Here is a 17,810-nt window from a genome sequence, read left to right as displayed (position 1 = left end):
TTGTGTCCTGGATTTCCTGGATGTTTTGAGTTAGGATCTTTTTGCATTTTGCATTTTCTTTGATTGTTGTGCCCATGTTCTCTATGGAATCTTCTGTACCTGAGATTCTCTCTTCCATTTCTTTTATTCTGTTACTGATGCTCACATCTATGGTTCCTGATTTCTTTCCTAGAGTTTCTATCTCCACAGTTGTCTCACTTTGGGTTTTCTTTATTGCTTCTACTTCCCTTTTTAGGTTTTGTTGGTTTTGTTCAATTCCATCACCTGTTTCATTGTGTTCTCCTGTGTTTCTTTAAGGACTTCTACTTCTTTAGCAGCGTTCTCTTGTGTTTCTTTAAGGACTTGTACCTCTTTAGTGGTGTCCTCCTGTATTTCTTTAAGTGAGTTATTAATGCCCTTCTTAAAGTCCTCTACCAGAATCATTAGATATGCTTTTAAATCTGAGTCTTGCTTTTTGGCTGTGTTGAGGTATCCAGGACTGGCTGAGGTGGGAGTGCTGGGTTCTGATGATGGTGAGTGGTCTTGGTTTCTGTTAGTAAGATTCCTATATTTGCCTTTCACCATCTGGTGATCTCTGGAGTTAGTTGTTATAGTTGTCTCTGGTTGGAGTTTGTTTCTCCTGTGATTCTGTTAGCCTCTGTCAGCAGTTTCGGTAGTCCAACTCTCTCCTGAGTCTCAGTGATCAGATTAGTCTCTGCAGGCAAGCTCTCCTCTTGCAGGGAAGGCGTACAGAGGCCTGGCGTTCAGGTCTGCCTCCTGGCTGAAGATGTAGGCACAAAACAGGGTCTGTCCCAGAAGATGTGTCGCCTCTGCAGTTTGCACACTCACCTGCACAGGCTAGACTCCGAGGGACCCTGGACACAAGATATCTCTCTCACCTGCTCTGGCAGACAGAGCCCTCCTGGGTGGCCACCTTTCCTCTGGCTGGGAAGGTGCCCAAATATCTGGAGCCTGAAACAGGCTCTGTCCCAGAAGCTAGATTGCTTATGTCTGTCCCAAAGCTGTGTAGCACTTCTGTAGTCCACACTCTCACCAGTGCAGACTGGAGCCTGGGTGCACCAGAGCAAACATGGCTCCCTTACCAGCTCAGGCAGTGAGAGAGCTCCCAGGAAGACAACTCTGCTCTGGCAAGGATGATGCCCAGATGACTGGAGCCAGAAATGGGGTCTGTCTCAGAAGCTGTGTTGCTTCTGCAATCTGCCCTCTCCCCAGCAAGGACTGGAGCCTGGGCACTCCGGAGCAAAGATGACTCCCTTACTAGCTCAGGCAGTGAGAGTGCTCCTAGGCGGACACCTCTCCTCTGGTGGGGATGGTGTCCGGATGTCTGGAGCCAGAAACTGGGTCTGTCTCAGAAGCTGTGTTGCTTCTGCAATCTGCCCTCTCCCCAGCAAGGACTGGAGCCTGGGCACTCCGGAGCAAAGATGACTCCCTTACTAGCTCAGGCAGTGAGAGTGCTCCTAGGCGGACACCTCTCCTCTGGTGGGGATGGTGTCCGGATGTCTGGAGCCAGAAACTGGGTCTGTCTCAGAAGCTGTGTTGCTTCTGCAATCTTCCCTCTCCCCAGCCTCATACATTTTAAATTCTATTGGGTTTGCTTTGGAAATTTACATGCTGGTTAACTTTGAATTTGTTCCCAAAAGATACAGTCCCTGTAACAGAAAGGTTGTGTTTGGAACCAACTTCATGAGCTTGAGCTTCGGTGAAGTGGCTAATGAGAACACTTAATAGTTGTGTTTAAATTATCTGAAAATGACAGGTATCATCAGGCAAGGTCTGGGGAAGAAAGAGATGCTGTCTTGGTTAGTGAAAGAAGAAGAAGAAGAAGAAGAAGAAGAAGAAGAAGAAGAAGAAGAAGAAGAAGAAGAAGAAGAAGAAGAAGAAGAAGACTGGAAATGTTCCCAGTATTTAGAAAATACGTTAGTTAGGAAAGTCAGAGCCCAGGCCAAATTTGCCAAGTTGGAATTGCCATTGATGCTGCCTCATTGAAGTTCAAGAAATGTTGGACATGCACACGCACATGTGCGCGCACACACACACATACACGCATGCACATACACACACATACATACACACTCACACACAGACACTTTAACAGAATGCAAGAAAAAGGAAAAAACAATAAGGAAGCTGGATCAGGAACAGAAAAGGTTATGTCCTTCTTTATTTGGAATTGTGCGTATGTAAGAGAGAGAGACAGAGACAGAGACAGAGAGAATCTGTGTGTGTGTCTGTGTGTGTGTGATATGCATGGATATGATCCATGTGTGGTGTGTGTAATATGTGTACAGTCAAAGAAGATATCTTTCTTTATTACTCTCTGCCTTGTTTTCTAAGCAAGGTGTTTCCCTGAGTTTGTCATGTGCTGCCACAGCTAGGCTGGCTGGCCAGCAAGCCTCTGAGATCTGCCATCTCCATTCTTAGTGCTGGGGTTACAAGACACAGGCCACCAAGCCCAGCTCATGTGTGAGTGTCGAGAGTCTGAACTCAGCAAGCACTTTACCCACAGAGCACTCTCCTTAGCCCCATCAGCCATATTTTTGAGTCCCTCCTCAACTATTTCTATCTTTTGAAGCCTCCATAGATGTGCTCTGTCATCGCGATTAACTGGTTTCTCCTCTAGCTATACTGTATGCCAAACTATTAAAGGACTTATGTTCATCTAACTCTGATTTTATTTAATAATGGCTTCAAAGGTCAAGAGTCATGATGCTGGCAATTCGCATATGCCAGAGAGAAGCCATAAAGTGTTTCCCTTAAATGAAAAGGTGAAAGTTCTTAACTGGAGGGGGAAAATATGCTGAGGTTGTAAAAGTCTGCAGTGAGAATGAATTTTCTCCCTGTGAAATTATGAAGGAGAGAAAAGAAAGTCATGCTAGATTTGCTATCATACGTCATACTGCAAAGGTTATGGCCATGGCCCATAAGTTAGTTAATGTGTACAATACATATGTCATAGAGTACTGTATGACTTGCAGATTCAGGCATCCTCGGGGTAGGGAGGGGTCTTGAACTGTTTTCTCCATAGTTGGAGGCACCCATAGCCTCTTTTGCAACCACTGATCCCTTTCCTATTGCTGTTAAATCAAGGAAGGACAACGCAGAGATCAATTGCTGGAGTAGGTTGCCAGAAATTTGGGGATTTTATTTTTCAAAAATAAATAATAAATGTTAGAGAATGCATTGCATTTGGCTTCTCCCTCCCTCACTTAAACATTACATAATGTATATGTGTATCAATACATCACATGGTACTCCATAAATGTGTACTCTGTGGATAGTTTATGACATGGTTAAATAGATTTAAGTTACAATAGTGCACAAGAAGCTACTTATTAAAATGGGTTACTACCAGATTTGGCTTATGTGTCATGGGTTGCCAACCCGTCTGTCCTATATGATGATGAGTATTTATTTATAAGTCATCTCTCACTGATCCTGTGACTTCTTCAACATCAAGTCTTGTCCATTTTTGAATTCTCTACAATTCATACATAGTAAGAATGCTTAGATGGTTCCAAAAATACACATGTGCAGAAGTTTTCAGAGAAAGCATTGTCATAGTCTCCACTGAATTCCAAGTTGACAATAACTACCATACTTCTGTCATCTGTCATCTGTCATCTAAGATCCAGTAAAAAAGAAAGTAACTTTCTCCTCCTTTGATAGCCACAGACCCCTGCATCACCTGTACCAAGTCCACACTCCTGTCTCCCCTTGGCCTTTAGATTAGCAGGCATGTTCTGTGGTTTCCACCTCATTCACAGAGCCCCTGTGTAAATGGCAGACATTGTATGCACTTATGTGCACCTCTAGATTTCTGGGACTTCTTTCTTCCTGAGTCCTCATGAGTCAGCTCTGATGGCTTGTGCATAGCTAATGTAGAAAAACACAAGTCCTCTTGATGGGCCACCTCCCCTCTCCAGTCCCCGGTACTCTTCAATACTTTCTATTTTATCATTCAGCATTCAAAGAAGGAACATTCATTATGCAAAAAAAAAATCAGAAAACACAGACTGAGATCACATTGTTTTTGTTAAACAATCAAACTATGGACTGTTCTTTTTCATTTTTCTCTGAAAATGGATCTACCAATATTTTCTTGTCATGTTTCCAAACTCTAACTCTATTTTCATGACCACATCCTTACAGAGACACACTACCCTGATTTTTCTAGCCCTGTATATGCCTTTCTTTGCATCTTTTTTACAATATGTTTTATTGTCTGCTTATCAGTGCTTTTTCTGCATGGATGTGCACTGTGTGTGCCGGGTGCTTTCAAAGGCCAAAAGAGAGAGTTCTAGGCAGGCGTCAGGAATCGAACAAAGGTCCTCTGTGAGAATAGCAAGTACTCTAAACTACCGAACCATCTCTCCAGCTATATAAATGGTTTTAAGAATCTGAGCTTGGAGCTAGAGAGAACTTGGAACGTGGAGCTCAGTATTTCAGAGCACCAGCTGTTATTCCAGAGGATCTGGGTTCAATCCCTAGCACCTACATGCTAGCTGGCAGGCATGTGCAACTCTAGTCCTAAGGGATCTGGTGCTACCTTCTGACTTCTGTGGGCACCAGGCACACACATGGCACACTGATATACACACAGATAAAATATCCATATAACATAAATATATATTTTTTTATTTTCTATCAAAAAATCAGAACTCTTTTTCCTTTAGCTTCTTCCATTTGCTCATTTAGGTATTTAGCAATTGGACAGACATAATGTTGGCTGCAGAATCACAGGAATCTATGCACAGTGTAGAACAACTGTGTCTTAACCCAGCCCTGTAGCCACTCCACTCTAGGCATCAGGGAAGCCAGGTTGGAGCTCTGTGAAGGGTCCATGTCCACCAGGATGTTGTACAGTTCCCTCAACTTGTCCTCTATTGTTCTCTTACCTCCTCTCTCATTAATTCTCATTTTCCTACTCTGAAAAAGCCTTCTAATTTCACTACAGAACCTGGAGGAACAAGCACACCAAAGGGTTCTTCACTAGAGAAGGAAAACTCTAACCCAACCTTTTTCTTCTGTCACATCCTCTCCTTGCTGTGTGCTACAACTGACCACACATGCACGCGTGCGCGCGCGCCCACACACACATACACACACACACACACTTTACACTTCAGCATAATCCTTACTACAGCTCTCAACAAAACATTCTCATCTGACCTATAGAATAGATAGCCAGGCAGGACTCCCAGTGGAGGGAGAAGGACAGCAGCCCACCCACGAAACCTTTGACCCAAATTACGTTCTGCCTAAAAGATGTGCAGGACAAAGATGGAGCAGATACAGAAGGAATGGTCAACCAATGACTACCCCAAATTGAGACCCATCCAATGGGCAAGAACTAATCCCTAACATCATGAATAAATACCCTATTATGCTTGCAGACAGGAGCCTAACATAACTGTCCTCTGAGAGGCTCTACCCAGCAGCCAATAGAAACAGATGAGTGACCCACAGCTAAACATTAGATGGACCTCGGAGAGTCTTATGGGAAGGGCAGGAGGACCTGAAGAGAATAAGGATCCCACACAAAGACTAACAAAGTCAACTAACCTGGACCCTTGTGGGTTCCCAGCAACTGCACCAAAGAGTGAGAATGGGCTGGACCTAGGTCCTCCCACACCCATATATAGCAGAAGTGTAGCTTGGTCATCATGCTGGTCCCCGAACAATTGGAGTGGGGACTGTCCCTGGATCTGTTACCTGCTTGTGGATCCTGTTCCCCTAACTGGGCTGCCTTGTCTGACCTCGGTACAAGAGAGGATGTGCCTCCTCTTGCAGTGACTTGATGTGCCAGGAGAGGGTGATTGGGGGGATGGGGGAGCTCTTCTCAGAAGAGAAGGGAGGGATGATGGGTATAGGATCTGTGTGAGGGAGTTGAGGAGAGGGGAGCTGCTATTGTGATATAAATTGAATAAATAAATCAATTAACAAACAAACGAAAAAGACTAGATACCAGTATGGGACTAGCTCTCAGTACTAGATTTTTATTATAGGAAGGAAGAAACATCCTCCAATTCAATCATTCAGTCCTTATTCCCCTCAATAAAGTCTGATCCCTTCTCTGACTTTCACAGTTTGTCAGATTTTCTTGGTTCAAAAAAAAACAAGCTCTCATCCCTGGTACCAAGACTTAACCATTCTGAAACCTGCCACCCAGCTCTGTCTTTCTCGAGGCCATTGAAGCTGACAGTAGAGACCATCTTCTGCTTCCAAATGCCTTCCTTCCCCACCCTTCAAGAATAAAGATTCAAGGAAGGATACAAATGGGGGTTCTTTGATGTCACTGGGGATTAACAACTTTCAAACAGGATCAAGCCTTAAACTGATTGCCACGTGAGGTTTCACAGTTAGAAAAGGACAGGTTTGAACTCTCAGAAACATCAGAACGCTCGCTCAACAGAAGAAATTCAATTCTAAGAAGTGTTACAATCCCAAAGTTTTCAGAGGACTTCAGGGTACCAATCAAGAGCAGTCCCATGCAGACCAAGGCTGCAGGTGCTCATCTGGGGACTGGCAAGTTCAGCAGGACTCCTGAGTTGTGAAAATCAATCCCAGGTCTCTGCAGCAGCAGGTCTTAGAAGCTGAAAGTACCTTCAAGGAAGAATTCCCCTGTATAGATCAGCCATTACAGTCTTGGAGGCTGAGGCACTAACTCTCAATGTTAGATTTTGGTCAGTCTATCCAGATCTAATAGACAGATTTGAGTGATCTTCTTACCCAAGGCAGAAGCATCAGGTGCATGAAGCCTCCAAAAGTCTTATCTCGCAGGCCTTGTCGGCATCCCCCTCTAAGAACAAGCTGGCTAGGAGTCTGTCCTAAAGCTCACCTCTCCATTGCTCCTGTGGCCACTCTGCCTCTGCAGCACTGTACTGCAGAAATTTCTAGAGGTGCCAGGGTGCAAAAGGAGCCCCAGCTGGCTGACTGTGGGTATGCAAATAAAGTGAAAAGATAGAATTAGTCAAGGAAAAGCTGTCAAACCTGGTCGGGAAAGGGGAAGAACCCTGAGCAAGCCAAAGGTTGGGAGAAGTTGGCAAGCAGGTCCACAGGAGCCTCTCTCTGTGGAGGCAGAGAAACTGAGGTCTCTGTCTGTCCCTGATTGCTGCTGTGACTCGGTGCTTCACTCAGCCTGGATTTGTGTTGATGCTGGCGTTGTTGTTTGTTCTGTTGCGTTGTTTTTCCTGTGGTCACTGCTACTGTAGTAACAGCTCCTTGCAGCCTCCCATCTGCAGCTCCTTGCTCTTCCTGGCTTGAACTGCCAGCTGCCAGAAAGCTGCAGACGGGGCTGGGCAGAGGCCACCTATCCCTGACATCATGATGTCCCCTTCCCTTTCTGACCTTGAACTGTCTTCTTACCGCAGATATCTTGTACCCTCCAGACAGTTGCCCCAGTTCTAGCCTGACTTTCCTCACTCATTCTTGTTGCCCTACTCCCTACCTGAGATTAGACAAAGGCCCTGGAAGGAGGAAATGCCCCATACAAGGTTACAGCCCTTACCTAACACTGGCCTCTTTCAAGGAACCCCAGTCCTCTATTCTGCAGGGCTCTTCTGGTGGCTACCATTGTCACTTATCTAGACTGTTCCTCAAGCTTGGTTTAGTTCCCAGGAGAAAGCCTTTTGAGAGCTACATAGAAATGTGATGAAGAAAAATATGAGAGATTGGCAGAGCCTCAGTCTCAATCATTAGAGTTCATCATTCACCATCAAACAGGCATCCCCTACCCAAGGAGCTAAATACAACCAATGTGGAACATATCTTCCTCAGATATAGTTATTACCAGTTAATGTGGATACCATATGTTTTCATATAACATAAATGTATATGTTATATCTTACTTTGTTAAGATCCTAACTTCATGTAAAGACAAATTTGGGGATTTTTTTATTATTATTTACTAATGTTTCCTAATGGAAAAGAATATCTAACATGTAGTATATTTGGTAGATAAATGAGTGAAACATTGGATAGATGAGTGAGTGAATGAATGAATGAATGAATGAATGAATGAATGAAAATACAGTCCCACTAAGAAATCTTATTTACTGTAAGTTCATGGATGCCCAGTTAAGGTCCTTTGTTTCAAGCAGAAAACCCACATGTGAGTTGATGAAGAAGGATGGGAAATATTTGGAAAGTGTTATAGGTCCTCACAATGGCTAAAGGAAAGCAGACTTGGGAAACAGAAAAGCAGATTGATAAGCACAGTCTGGTCAGGCTAGAAATGAGGGATTCTGCATCTTTCCAGTGTCTTCGCTGCTCAGTCCTTAGACAGGGGAGGGTGAAATCAGACCAGAGACACTCAGAAAGGAACCTCTTCCTCGTGGGATTGTTAAGACAGAAATTAATCCTCAGCAACCAATAACTAATTCTCCCATGGACTGATCAAGCAGTTAGCTTGGATTTAGTGATTCCTAGTCCCTCACAAACTCTTAAACTGCTTTCCCTCCTAGAAGAGAATTTTAATGCGTTTTCTTCTGCAACTGCATGCTTAGATAAGCAAAACCAAATTGTATTAGAAACTTATTAAGCACACGGTAGAATGATGTTTTAAATACAGTTCCAATAAACTTTAGGAGTCAATACTATAAAGACTTGAAATATATTGACTCATTAAAAAAACACTCATACTTAAAGCATTCTCAGGGGCCAATCAGAACTCTAGGTTCCATTGATTTATAACCTTGGCCAATGTGGCCTAACCACTTCATCTTATAATCAACATCAATCACCAATTTTTATTACAACATTTTGCAAGCAGAGCAAAAATATATATACATATTTCTCTTGAGGACAAATTAGACACCCCAAAGTGGCTCTTGCAAATAAATACTGTGGGCCATAACTCCCTGCACTACAGCTGACTCATAGAAAACCATCCTATAAGTGCCACAGAAACTAAAGGCAATTTTATAATATAAAAAAAAAAAAATAAGAGAAATATCCAAAGCAATCCATACACCATAATGGCTATCTGGTGACTCGGTAAAGATTTTTAGTGGCTCAATGACAACATGTTCTTTCATTTATGCTTCCAATGGTTGTCATCCAAAGATATGAAGTATGTCCAAATATCCTTCAGGACAGACCATAACTCACCATTAAGATGATGCAAGGCCCTATTAGGTTGACAGGGAGAGTACCCCACTGGTTCAAGGTGCTCATCCCTGAGCTGGCACTCAGTAGTGAGAAAGTAATGCCCAAACAGAAGACAGTGTGCAGGCTGGCTAATTGCCAGCTAACACCACCAATAAATCAGCTGACCCATTAATATGTAATGGGCCTCAATTTACTGTTAATTCAGATACTCCCAGCAAACCCAGAGAGCTCTTTAAAGGTAACTGCGGTAATAATTCCCCTTTCTGTAAGTCAAATAAAATTACCATCTAATCCTGGAGTTGTGTCCTGCAGAAATAATTATAACAATAAATTATTTAAGCATTTTTAGTGCAGACTACAGGATTTTGGATTCCTGGGTTCATGATTCCATTCTGGCTTTCAGGATACTACCACAGCTCATTGTCTCTGTCTTTCTGTGTTTCTGTTGGGAAAATTGGAAGACCCAGATTATTCTATGAGTAATATACATACATATGAAGTTAACACTTTTAACTGCAACAGCAAAACAATATGCTTCCCTATGCAATAGCTACGTGCATGAAGATCACATTTTTTTTTTCTGCTTTCAACCAGAAAGAGACAGCACCAAAGTCGCTAAGGGATCTAAGAGTTCATGGTTAATTGTGGAGTGAGAGATAATCATCTGCTCTAGAATTTTTTTCCTCTTTTTTTTCCTCCAGCTGTCTGGTGGGAGATGTATTGAAATAGTCTCCTACCCAGGACTAACATTTCCTAAGCCACTGTGAACTGTTGTGATGTTGGTCACTGGAAAGAATGCTTGTGTCTTCATTGTGTCTTCATGGCGTCCTTTTTTTGTCTCACATTCCTGAGACTTTATCTCAAACAAGGGGCATCAGTGCCAACACTTTAAAGCATCCCAGCTCCCGTCCCCGGGTTGCTAATAGAGAAAAATGAGATAATGTGCACAATAGCACTCTGCAGGACAGTAAAACCCGGCACACACGCTGGACATGAGTAGGGAATTATTAATACAATTTAGGAATGACAATATTATACACTTAAACTCTCCATAAAAATAGTCCTTCGTGGTCTATTAATCCAAGTCCTGTCTGCTGTCTGGTATTTATATATGCAGCATGCCTTCAGAGAGCTATTCTAAGCCAAATGTACACATTTAAAAAAATTATAATAACTTCCAAATTACAAATTATTTTTTGAATACCACTATAACTATTAGAATGGGTAGACATATCTAAATAGCCACAAAAGATTTAGAACAAGTATGGTTAGCACTGTTATACAGGGTGTTAGTCTTTAAAGGACCAAGCTGCTGCATATAATAGGTTGATATACCAGATTCTATTTTCCTCTCACAAGTCCAATAGGAATCCCACCTGCAACCCCTTTTTCCTCATGTCTGAATGATAGAAAATGACCCCACCTTCCCCTACCAATAGGAACCACATGGACGATTTGATGAACTTAGTTTCTGAAAAGAAAATGGGCGCCAGTCATAGGAATTCCTAACACACATACTGCAAGGATTCATGTTGGTTTTGTTTCTTTCATACATAGATTTTTCAAAATGAATACATTTAATTTTTTCTCAGTTCTTCAGTACTTGAAATCAATTTTTCTTCAAAAAAAGAGGACCAGAGTGTTTAATAACTATCTTATGATGTGCATAATTTTGCTTGGGTTTGAATTTCTCAACATCTACACATATAAAATAAAACAGTTGAATTAGTGTTACAACTTTAAACTCACTTACATTCATATCCAAGGCATGAAAACTATATTCCAACTGTCTCTGAGTCCAATCAAGCTAACATCGCAAATGAGAGAAACTCTATAGTCACAGGCAGTTCCTACTGTGAGTTCTCAGAGATGAAAGCTTTCAGCCAACAGTGAGGTTGGATTTGCCATAAAGCTAAGTGAGGAGTGTGATTTCTCAGCCTTGGGGAAGAATCAGCAGAGGAGATTGACCCTCAAAAAGCACAGCTTTCACGTGTAGTCTCCCTATAGTGGTCAACAGACCAACTGTGCACATGAACATGGAAGTTTGGGAAGGGACTAGAGAGATGGTTAAGAGCTCTGCCTGAACTTCCAGAGGACCCAGGTTCAACTTCCACCACTCACATGGCAACTCTCAAGTGTCTCCAAAACTCTAGTCCATCTAAAGCCCTCATCTGGCTTCTGTGGGAGCTATGTATGTGTTGTATACAGTCATACATTCAGGCAAACACTCATATACATAAAACCATAAAAATAAAAACTCAAAAATATATATTTTAAAGCCGAAGAAGGCTCAGCAGATTGACAGTTGGCGTCTGTCTGTAGATGTTGTCAAGCCCTCCCTCTGTCTCCCCACTCGATGGCTTTGTACCACAGCTGTTGTAAAATACATCATATAGTTACAGGACTGAGTCATGGACACTCACCAGAAACACGCAGTTAGGTAATGAGCATGAAAACACAAGGAACACATCCAGTGTTCTACTATTCAGTGAGGTGACTAGAGTTCATGAAAGCCTACTACAAATTATTAACAATGAGAAAGGAAGCAATCAAGGATTCAAAAACTCCAAAGATAAAGGAATAATAAGCAGTTGGAGACATTATTTTAATTTGATACATATACATTCTACATATATTTATGGATATACATTATCAACCATACATTCGTACAACTATTATATGTTAATCAAGTTTTTTTTCATGTTTAAGGCAAAGGGAATGCTATCTATCTTGATTTTGTCACTACATGTTTCATACATACACACGCACACAAATATGAACTATTGTCCTGTATAATTATATCTTGTAAGAATATTGTTAAGATAATTTTAACTTAAAAATAAAGAAGACTTGCACGTTGCATAATTCTTCTGTCAGATCGGAGCTACCCAGAGTCAGAATGGTCCCATTACATTCCACAATAACTTCAAACAAAACCAGTGGTTATGCCAAAAGGCCAGGGACTTGGCTGTGAGGTTGCGTCTCCCAGTGACATCAGAAACTACGCCATGAAGTCTCACCAACACAACCACCCAAGCCTGAGCTGACCAAGGACACCAACGGACATGCCAGATGACACAGGGAAAACCCATGAGGCTTCAACCCTCCCCAAAGAACTACAGGCAACTGAGCAAACCCCTGGGAGTTGGAGGGATGGTCCTCCCCAGGGAAGAGCAAATCAATTGGTCGCCCAGAGCTGAATGGTCAGCCCTAATAACATACATCCATATATGGACTCAACAGGTTATATTTGAGAATATACATTTACATACAAATACATATACACATATGATAACAACCAATGAAAGAAGAAAAAACTTGTAGCTACATACTTCTTTTCACGGGTATTCAAAAAAAACAACTAGCATATCAAACCAATATCTTTTATTACTTAAAATATGGCCAATTTTTTGACATGTGTCCATTTAAATTTGAATTGAAAGTGTTAAGAATAGGGGCTAGAAAGATGGCTCAGGACTTAAGAGCACTTGCTGGTCATATGAAGGGCTCAAGTCTAATTCCTAAGTACCCACAGTAGACAGCTTCCAACCACCTCTAACAACAGCCAGGGAATCTGACACCTTCTTCTGGTCTCCATGGGCACCAGCACACACGTGCACATACACTCAGGCACACATATGCATAAATAAAAACATAATCAATCTTTTTAAATGTAAGAAATATAATTGTATATGCAGATAATAAAAATGAAAATGATTTGCAAGTTCCTGATTTCTTACAAATGCTAATTCCTGTTGTCACTAAAAAATGTGTATTTTCACTATTTAGTTCAGGTTGCAGAAAAATATAATTGAGAAATTCTTTAGCCTGAATAGGCTTAGTATTTTTCCTCTTTGCCATTTGTTCCAGTGACAGGGTGAGCACAACTGTCAGCCACGAGACTTGTGGGTGCTAAGCTATACCTTTAGGAACTGTCAGGCAGAGAGAAACAGCCGGGCTTTCAAATTGTGGCCTCATGGCATGCAGTAGCATGAGTTTAAGTTTTTTTAAATGAACACTACAGGCACTTGATTGCCTGATAGGCTTAGAGACGAGGAAATACTGGGTAGGTGCTCTGTTCCCCTTGTTGGATATATCTGCAAAACAAGGGCAAATAACACATGCTATGTTCAGTCACGGTAGAAAGGAAAGGAAAGATTTATATGATGGCGCTTAAAAATAACTATAAAACAACTGTACTATAAATGTAGCTATTAGTATGCAGAAGGCCCACAGTTCCATGAAGGTAGAAACAGTCCTCCATTACTGCTCCTAATTTTAGACTGCAATCAAGCTCATTTGCAGGGCTTTAGGAGCAGGCATACCAGTCTCCCTTTTCAGATACCACCATTTATGGTGAATCTACCTCATACCCCTCACTGCTCCTCACAGGAGATTCTTTTAGAGTGTCTGGACTATCAAATACCAAGCAAAACATCTTTGACAAGCCCAACCAGTACTGCAGAATAATGGCTCCTTGTACCACCCAAGGTCCGCTGCCTGGATGACATTGCAATCAGCCCATGGGCAAAGATGGAACAGACCACAAGGATGAAAGCTCAAGGTGGCCGTGAGCCGAGCTGGCAGTGGGAGCACTTGCCCCACACATCGCTGTTTGTGCAGCAGTCCTATGCTGCAGTCCTGAGTGACGCGGGCATGGGTGGCTCATCCCTGTAATCCTAGACGGCAGAAGGCTAAGACTGTGAGTGTGAGTTCAGCTCAGGTTACACAGAGAGACCTTGAAAAAAGAAAAGCACAGCAACACGATACCCCAACGGATGGCCCCAAAATGTGGGCTATCAAGAAGAGGAAGAGGAGGAGGAGGAGGAGGAGGAGGAGGAGGAGGAGGAGGAGGAGGTAGGGTCTTCCACAGGTGTCTGCGACTGTCCTCAGCTCATCTCTCTGATGTGTGCATTTGCTCCTCTGGCTCCTCACAAAACATTATCAGCTTCGTTGCATGATGCTGTGTGGCAGGACCTGTCTTCTCAGAAGTAACCATAGGAATAAAGCGGTGACCAGATAGTAACAAAGGAAGCTGGAAGGCCGCCTTCCTCCAAGCCCACTATTCCTGACGAGCAGTAACTACACAACCAACCAGCCAATCAGCTCTCTCCATCAGTCCTCACACTACTTGGTTTGGTCTGATTCGGTTCAGTAAATATTTCCTATCGCCTGCCCAAGCCAGATCTCAGAGTACTGGCACCAATAAAAGATATTTCAAGTGTGGGGTGTTTGGGTGCTGAGCAATAGCCTACTGCTGCGTTGGGGGATGGGGTCGATGGAGTCCTGGTTACACAACGTGTTTTAGAAAGGAGGCAACCCACCAGCATCTCCACACCCTCACCAGCATCACCTGAGTTTTTGATCTTAGCCATTCTGACTGGTGTAAAATGGAATCTCAGGGTCATTTTGATTTGCCTTTCCCTGATGACTAAGGACTCTGAACATTTCTTTAAGTGCTTCTCAGCCATTCAAGAGTCCTCTGTTGTGAATTCTCTGTTTAGTTCTATACCCCATTTTTTTATTGGATTGTTAGATTTTGGGGGGGGAGGGTAAATTCTTCCGTTCTTTACATATTTTGGCTATTAGCCCTCTCTCGGATGTGGGGTTAGTGAAGAGTTTTTGTCCCAATCGGTAGGTTGCTGATTTGTCTTATCAACTCTGTCCTTTGCCTTACATAAGCTTTTCAGTTTCATGAGGTCCCATTTATGAATTTTTGATCTTAGAGCTTGAGCCATTGGAATTCTGTTTAGGAAATTTCCTCCTGTGCCAAGGAGTTTGAGGCTCTTTCCTGTTTTCTCCTCTATTAGAGTCAGTATATCTGGTTTATGTTGAGGTCCTTGATCCACTTGGACTTGAGTTCCATTGCTGGTGGGAGTGCAAACTGGTATAACCACTCTGGAAATAAATCTGGAGGTTCCTCAGAAAATTGGAAATAGATCTACCTGAAGACCCAACTATACCACTCTTGGGAATATACCCAAAAGATGCCCCACCATGCCACAGGGACACGTGTACCACTGTGTTCATTGCAATCTTATTTGTGATAGCCAGAAGCTGGAAACAACCCAGATGTTCCACAACAGAAGAATAGATACAGGAAATGTGGCTCATTTACACAATGGAACACTACTCAGTTATTAAGAACTAGGACATCCTGAGTTTTGCAGGCAAATGGATGAACTAGAAAATATCATCCTGAGTGAGGTAACTCAGACTCAAAAGGACATGCATGGTATGTACTTACTAATAAGTGAATATTAGCCAAAAAGAAAGTATAGAATACCCAGGATACAATCCGCAGAACTCAAGAAGGTTAACAAGCCAAAGAACCCAAGTGAGAATGCTTCAATCCCATTTGGGAGGGATAAAAAAGCAAACACAGGGGGCAGAGGGAGAGGGCATCTCTATAGGAGAGGGGAGGGAGAGGGGAAGGGAGAACAAGATCCGGTATTGGGGGAGGAAGGGAGAAACAGGAGTGAAGCCCTGAGGGCCAGCAGGATGAATGGAAATATGCAGCCTTGGTAAGCGGACCCTCTGGAATGTACCAGAGACCTGGGAGGTGAGAGACTCTCAGGACTCAAAGGGAGGGACCTTAGATAAAATGGTAGAGTCCATCTCCAGTAGAAAGACAGGGCACCAAGTGGAGGGATGGGGTTGCCATCCCACAGTCAAAAACTCTGACCCAGAATTGTTCCTGACTAAAAACCCTGCAGGGACAAAAATGGAGAAGAGCCTGAGGAAAAGGAGGTCCCGTGACAGGCCCAAATTGGGACCCATCTCAAGGGGAGTCCCCAAAGCCTGTCACTGTTACTGATGCTATTGGTGTGCTGAGAGCCAGGAGCCTAGTATGGCTGCCCTCTGAGAGGCCCAACAAGTAGCTAACATGATACAGATGAAGATACTTACACCCAATCAATTAACTGAAGTCAGGGACCCCTGTGGTTGACTTAGAGAAAGGCTGGAAGAAGCTGAGGAGGAGGGCAACTCTATAGGAAGACCTGCAGTCTCAATTAACCTGGATCTCTGAGATCTCTCAGACACTGAGTCACCAACCAGGCAGCATACACCAGCTAATATAAGGCCCCCAACACATATACAGCAGAGGACTGCCTGGTCTAGCCTCAGTGAGAGAAGACTCACCTAACCCTCAAGAGACTTGAGGCTCTGGGACCTGGAGAGGCCTGTCAGGTGGGTGGCAGTGGGGGGGGGGGGCAGGGGAAGGGGGCCAGGGGTGAGGGATGGGGAGAGACATCCTCTTGGAGACTGGAGAGGAAGAATGGGATAAGGAACTGTCAGAGGACAGACAAAAAGGGGGATAATGACTGGACTGTAAAAAAAAAAAAAATTAAAGACAGCTTAAAAAGAAAAAGAATAAAAAAAAAGAAAGAAAGAAAGGAGGCAAAGTCTGAGTTGGCAGTAATCCTGAAGAAGATAACAGCTAATGCACTTGGGATTTACACAGTTTAATTCATTGTCTGAGTACTTCTGTGATTTGCAAATTTTAATGTAATTATAAAGTTAACTATATTTGCAAGAAAATAACCAGAGGGAAGTGGAGAACAGTGGGAACAAAGGTGAGGGAGAGGCCAAGTGTCACCTGCAGGAAATGGTGAGACAAATGAATGCAGGAGAAAAGGCCAGGACCAGCAGGGTGTGTTCTGTCCACAAAGCCTATTTCTTGCTCCCCATTCTGACCTTTGCTCTGCACATCTCCCTCTCCATCAGAAGTGCATACTTTGGGATGTGTCTCAGAAGTACATTTGGCTGGCACTAGGAGACTGGTTAAAGTTTATTGCTACTTCATGGGGGGAAAAACTCTAGAAGTGAACTTCCTCCAGGCAGTACAATATCCCCATAAACACAGGAATGCAGCTCCGACTGCATTCAACTCTAGCACTCCCAAGTAAGGACCAGTAGAGTCATAGAGGAACTCCATCAGTAACATCTACATCCAGGAAGCAAATGGAAGTCTTGAAAACGAAAGGCCATGGGAGGCCTGGCTGACATTTGAGAGTAACTGTCAAAGGTTTCCCTAGAACACCCATCTATAGCTTGTCCAGCCTTGAACAAAGTTTCACCTAGCTGCAAGGGAAGCCACTCATCCAGCTGGAAACTGGGAATTTAGTTACTGGGGTGAATTGGGGTATAGTTGTTAGATATAACTGTCAGGTTCTTTCCATGATAATCTCATTAACCTCTTAAAAGAAAACAAATGCATCTTTTGTGTTTCTGGCTTTTCTATTATTTTTTTTTAAATAAGTATGCAGAGAGGTATATTTCATCTTGGCATTTTCAGCTTGATGGTTGCCAAAAGTTTGTTTGTTTTATTTTGTTTTGTTTGGTTGTTCAGAGAGTGAACCTATGTATTGTTATATAATTGTGTATGTTAGTCAAGTGCTCTACCACACATTTACATCCCCCAATAGTATTTCCACACATACTCCACTTCTATTGTTTAAACCTTGTTAGTATATATGTAGATTAATTTCATTGCTGAGTGTCACAAAAATAGTATGGCTATGAAATTGTAAAATTGATTAGATCTACTATGTATAATGAAAATATAAAGGTTTTTGATATTAGCACAAATATTGTTAGACAGCTTTGTTTGGTTGCTTGCTTGCTTCAACAAGATATACTTTAAATTAACAAAAGAGAAGTTTCACCTTCAGTGTGATAGCCCACAGCACAGTAGTTTT

The 17,810-nt window shown here is 42.6% G+C and overlaps 1 pseudogene; it reads left to right on the top strand.

The window, feature by feature from the left end:
• The window catches only part of LOC110320801, a 74,496-nt pseudogene extending 60,711 nt beyond the window's left edge, over window positions 1-13,785 (top strand).
• Window positions 13,786-17,810: the final 4,025 nt, after the last annotated feature.

The sequence above is a fragment of the Mus pahari genome, chromosome 4, assembly GCF_900095145.1.
Source record: "Mus pahari chromosome 4, PAHARI_EIJ_v1.1, whole genome shotgun sequence".
In the NCBI taxonomy this organism is placed as follows: domain Eukaryota; kingdom Metazoa; phylum Chordata; class Mammalia; order Rodentia; family Muridae; genus Mus; species Mus pahari.
Note: the sequence above shows the minus strand (reverse complement) of the source record. Positions and strands in the feature narration are given on the sequence as shown.